Raw genomic sequence first — 6,000 nt, 5'->3', positions numbered from 1 at the left:
TGAGCTTTTTTTCATATGTTTGTTGGCTGCATACATGTCTTCTTTTGAGAAGTGTTTGTTCATATCCTTCACCCACTTTTTGATGGGGTTGTTTTTTTCTTACACATTTGTTCAAGTTTCTTGTAGATTCTGGATATTAGCCCTTTGTCAGATGGATAGATTAAAAAAATTTCTCCCATTCTGTAGATTGCCTGTTCACTTTGATAATAGTTTCCTTTTGCTGTGAAGAAGCTCTTTCATTTAATTAAATCCCATTTGTGAAATTTGGCTTTTGTTGCCATTGCTTTTGGTGTTTTAGTCATGAAGTCTTTGCCCATGCCTATGTCATGAATGGTATTGCCTAGATTTTCTTCTAGAGTTTTTACAGTTTTAGGTCAAATGTTTAAATCTTTAATCTATCAAAAGTTAATTTTTGTATAAGGTATAAGGAAAGGGTCCAGTTTCCGTTTTTTGCATATGGCTAGCCAGTTTTCCCAGCATCATTTATTAAATAGAGAATCCTTTCCCCATTCCTTGTTTTTGTCAGGTTTGTCAAGGGTCATATGGTTGTAGATGTGTGTCTTTATTTCTGAGGCCTCTATTCTATTTCATTGGTCTATATATCTGTTTTGGTACCAGTACCATGCTGTTTTGATTACTGTAACCTTGTAGTATAGTTTGAAGTCAGGCAGCATGATGCCTCTAGCTTTGTTCTTTTTTCTTAGGATTGTCTTGGCTATGTGGGCTCTTTTTTGGTTCCTTATGAAATATAAGGTAGTTTTTTCTAATTTTGTGAAGAAAGTCAATGGTGGCTTGATGGGGATAGCATTGAATCTATAAATTACTTTGGGCAGTATGGCCATTTTCACGATATTGATTCTTCCTGTTCATGAGCATGGTATGTTTTTCCATTTGTTTGTGTCCTCTCTTATTTTCTTAAACAGTGGTTTGTAGTTCTCCTTGAAGAGATCCTTCACATCCCTTGAAAGTTACATCCCTAGGTATTTTATTCTCTTTTTAGCAATTGTGAATGGGAGTTCATTCATGATTTAGCTTTCTCTCTGTCCATCATTGGTATATAGGAATGCTTGTGATTTTTGCATATTGATTTTGTATTTTGAGACTTTACTGAAGTTGCTTATCAGCTTAAGGAGATTTGGGGTTGAGACGATGGGGTTTTCTAAATAACAATTGTGTCATCTGCAAATAGACAATTTGACTTCCTCTATTCCTATTTAAATATGCTTTATTTCTTTCTGTTGCCTGATTGCACTGGCCAGAACATTATGTTGAATAGGAGTGGTGAGAGAGGGGACCCTTGTCTTGTGCCAATTTTCAAAGGAAATGTTCCAGTTTTTGCCCATTCAGTGTGATATTGGCTGTAGACTTGTCATAAATAGCTTTTATTATTTTGAGATATGTTCCATCAATACCTATTTTATTGAGAGTTTTTGAAAAATTATGGAATTTACATTGAATAAATAAAGGCAGTTTCCTCATTAGAGGGAAGACACTCAGGCATCATTTCCCTCTGAGAGGGGACATCCAAAAATCGCACAAGGAAAGTCTGATTGAAAAGATTAAGGTAGGGTGGCCCCAAACGGCCCATGGTATCCTCCAAAGCCCTCAAGCATCTTTTAGCCTTGTCCTTGTTACCCCACTGATTGCATGGACTTGTGAAGGGGCTTATCTAATGTTAGAGAGCTAGAGAGCTAAAATTTGAGTTTGAGGTACACTTTGAAGATCATATAAGGCACATTTTATACCAGTTTCTTTTCTATTTCTATGCCAACTTTTAATGAAAACTAGTTTTGCATTTTTGCATACGCATGTAGACAGGTTGGAAATCTGGTAATAAAGAAAAGAATAACTAAATTAAACTCATTAAGCACATATCTTTCCCAAGGTTTGGAAGACCTTTTACTCACTAACTAGAAAAACAACCCAGAAACTTGCACATTCTAGTTCTAGCATTATTTACCATCTTTTCTTATGATACATATCCTGAATGCCAAAGAGACACTGTTGCTCTAGCCAATCCCAATTAACGGCTTCCTGGAACACTGTGTTGAGAAAAATTCTGAGGTCTCAACATGAATGAAAAGAGGAAAACAGCAAAATGCATTTCAGGTCTTTCAGCCACATGTACCAATCTCCAAGCTCTAGAAGTCGTTGGCAGCATTCCTGTCCTCTCTTGCCTGAGATGCCCTTCAGCATGTCTCACGTTTCAAGATACCTCTCCACAGAACACTTTCAGATGTTCGTCATCCTGGCGTACTAAGAACTTTTGGTGAGGATATATAAAGAATTGTTATATATTATCTATGTTGTATAGTAGGCAGATTTCATACATATTACTAAATATGAATACATTTTTAGTCACACGCCTTCACATGGAAAATGGAATATGTAGAAATACTTTCATGTTGATGTCAATTCTTTGTGGGACATAGGCATGCCATGGTGTAAGTAAAACAGAGATATCTGTAGCTAATAAAGAGCACAACCTAATAGGTTGGCCTAATAGAAAAATAGAGGAGAGCTCTCTGGGTAGTGTGGTTTACTGGGATTCTGAATATTTGCATTCTGCTACTGTTAATTCCCACTGGCCTTCTGTAGTGTCCCAGGTGCTAGCAGAATCACTATTATGGGTTGACACACCATTTCCAGGATGCCCCAACTTGAACACAAACTACTAGGCAGGGGGTCACATACTGGATCAATAACCTTATTCCCTATTATCAAATCAGCTACTAACTTTCAAAGAGAGAGTAGCAATCTAAGGAAACTGCAGGATTGTTTAAAATATTATTTTAAAGAGTTGTGACATAGATTGAGTAGTAACATTAGCAACAAAGAATTATGCTGAGAAAGACCCTTCCAGATAGAACTGGCTGTCAGGGCACTAGATTCCTGAGAATAAGGGATGTCAAATCAAATCAACAAACATTTTTTACATACCTCCTAGATGCTCTGGGGTCTACTGCATAACACATAGACACAGCATGAGCAGATGTTTGAGGGTCACAGATAAAATGGCTTAGTATGAGAGATCTCACATTAAAAGACCACTTATCTAATTTTTTTAAAAAAAAAACAGTGATTTTTTACTCTGTATCAGAAGAACTAGAACTACAGCTAGCATTTTTCTATTTATATAGTTTTAAGAGCTTCATTGCATTTTGAGAATTCAACATCTTTTCTCATCTGAGCACTTTCGACATCATGTTTTAACATTGTGAAATCTGCCCACCCACTTTCACCTCCACCACCAATACTCTGCTTATATAGTCTCTGCCCTTGAAGTTCTTATTCTCTCATGGAAGAAGAAAGATGAGACAAAAATGAAGAAAACACCTGCCAATATTCAAAATCATAAACATCTCAGTAGAGTAGCAAAATAAATAGCACGTGTCATCGTATGCTGGAGCTCCAAAGGGAAAGAGCTGAAGCCCACCTCAGCTATGGGCAGACAGGAACAGGCCTGAGGCATGTTTCACAAAATAGCTTAGGGCTGCTCCTGACTTTATCTTCAGAATGGAGACTGTACTCCATCCTGGGAAGAAAGGCTCCTTCAATAGAAACAAACACCAGTCTGGGGCCATTATTTGTGGCCACTTTGATCATTGGCGTACTCTTTTCCAGATTGGCCCCTTTAAACTTGAGGTTCCCAGGGGAAGCCCTGGTACAGGGAAACAAAAATAGCTATTGATGTTTAGTTTAAAGGCATTTCTGCATTTTGGCTTTCCTTGTCTTTCTTTTCCCCATGTACCTCTTTCCTCCCACCCTGACTGCAGCCTCCCTGAGGTCTCCCTGGATTTGATCTACTGACCTGGCTGCTGAGGCTGGATTTGAAATCTTCTGAAGGGTTCTTAACATGCCAGCGTTAACAGGCCTGCCTGGGCCAGCTGCTGTCTTGGAGTTGCACAAACTCCACGGATTGTTTGGCAATAAAAATCAACTATAAAAGTGTGAAAAATACCAGAGACCCAAATGAAAGAGGGAAGAGACAGGGGAATGGTTCTTACACCCTTTTAGTGGACATCTGATTTATTTTGTAAATGGAAAAGCCACGTTTATAGCTACTGTAGTTCAATTATCTCTAATTTTACACATTTTATGCAAATTATCAGCATCTTAATTGCAAATGAGAAGGAAACTTATTTTTTAAAGCAGAACAACAAGGTATAGTTTCGTATTTTCTTTTCAATTTTTAATCCTACGCTTGGTTCAGCACCATTAAACTTTTAAAACTCTTTTTACACAGTTGTTTAAAATTTTGTGTAATTTAAAGCACACTCACATGTTCACAAACACCCATAGCCTTAAACAAGTAGCTAATTTTGTTCCCAGATCTCATTCTCCCTTTTGGAGAAGATACTTTGATGTTTTTCCACATACAATTTCAAAAGACCACAAGGGGATGTACTCAAAAGATTTCACAAAGGAACTTGGTTCATGTCTTACAAATCAAGCATGTTGGAACAGAGTCTAAGCATTAAGAAACCCAGTTGCAAGGTTTGGGTTTGTTTGTTTTTGTTTTGTTTTCTGCCTGAGTGCCCAGATTTGTAGCAGCAGTATGCTGGTAGATACTGAGCCTCTTGGTGTGGAGGTGCGGGGGACACAATTTATATATGATGTTTGCCAATTTCCGTGGTGTAAACATTCATGCTATGGCTGATTTCAAGCTACCAATGCTTTATCATTCAGTTCAAAGGTGGAAGAGATGTGTTCAATCGGCTAGTAAGCTGAGCCTCTGTGGAGCCAGCTCTAACACAACTGCACTTCCAGAAATTCAGACATGCTTTGAGGATTTCAACTAACTTTACTCTGATTTGGGGGTCATTAGAGATAAAAACCAATAGAAAACAAGTTTTCCACATTGAGTAAAAATTTTAAAGATTTTATAGACAAAGGAAGTTGAGCATAACACTTACACATCTAGAATCATGAGTTCTGCTCAAGAATCCGGCAATTGCCAGCCACATAACCTGTGCCAATTCTTCATCATGTAGTCTGCTTCCTTATATTTAAAACAGTAATAGATTTTGCTCTGCTTGCTCTGCTGTGAGCTTATTTTCTAATAGCAACAGAGCTTGTAGGTGACCACTTGGTACATTGAAAGGATGTGTACATAAAAGCAAAACCCCTTCCTGGTTTATTCAACAATTATTGATCTAGTCAACAAAATATTTCCTGACGTCACCATAGAAGATACAAAGATGTATATATCACAATACATGAGTTATTTTTCAACAGATTATGATTCCTGTTTTTCTGAAGAAATTCCACCTTGGCCATTTGTGGGAAACATAAGTATTTTTCTATGTCCTGAATCTTGAAAAAAATCAGTCAAGAAATTAGGAAATGAGGAAAAAGGATTATTACTTTGATGTGGATTAAAGTTTAACTTTGATGCGTGCTAATTTCTCCAATGAAAAGAACAAAAAGAGCACAATTGCTATGATTAATACTGCCTGGAAAGAATGAGTAGTGCCCACAAAAGACCTCAAGGATGGTGACGGCATTAAGTGAGCTCCAAGCACTTATCACATCCTTCCCTCACTACCAAAAATATTCCACTGGAACATTGCTCAATGACCCACTCAAACAGTTCATAGTCCCAACACTTTCCAGTATAGATTCTCCTTTCCTTTCCCAATCATATTTCATCCTAGCACATCAAGCAAAGAAAACAATCATTTACCTCCAACAAAATCTAGACTCCTCTGGAAACAGAAACAAATGAGAACAGAAAGGAAGACCCTTGGGTTTGCACTTCTCATTAGACTCTCTGCCTAATGATAATTTGGCTTGCTCCTAGTAATGCTGGACTCTGGACAACTGGTCCAATACTTATTTGCATGAAGGAAAATGAAGAGTACATATGAGTGCCTGACTTTTACTACTTCTCTTTTCTCCTTCCCCTTTGTGACTTCGTGCTGGTTTGCAATTTGTGTTTTCACCACTGTAGTTAATTCTAAGACACAGTTGATCAATTCATAGCCTCCTTAGTAATGG

Source organism: Aotus nancymaae, unplaced genomic scaffold, assembly GCF_030222135.1.
Source record: "Aotus nancymaae isolate 86718 unplaced genomic scaffold, 86718_ANA_hifiasm-v0.15.2.pri h1tg000057l, whole genome shotgun sequence".
Taxonomy (NCBI): domain Eukaryota; kingdom Metazoa; phylum Chordata; class Mammalia; order Primates; family Aotidae; genus Aotus; species Aotus nancymaae.
This window is presented reverse-complemented; position numbering follows the sequence as displayed.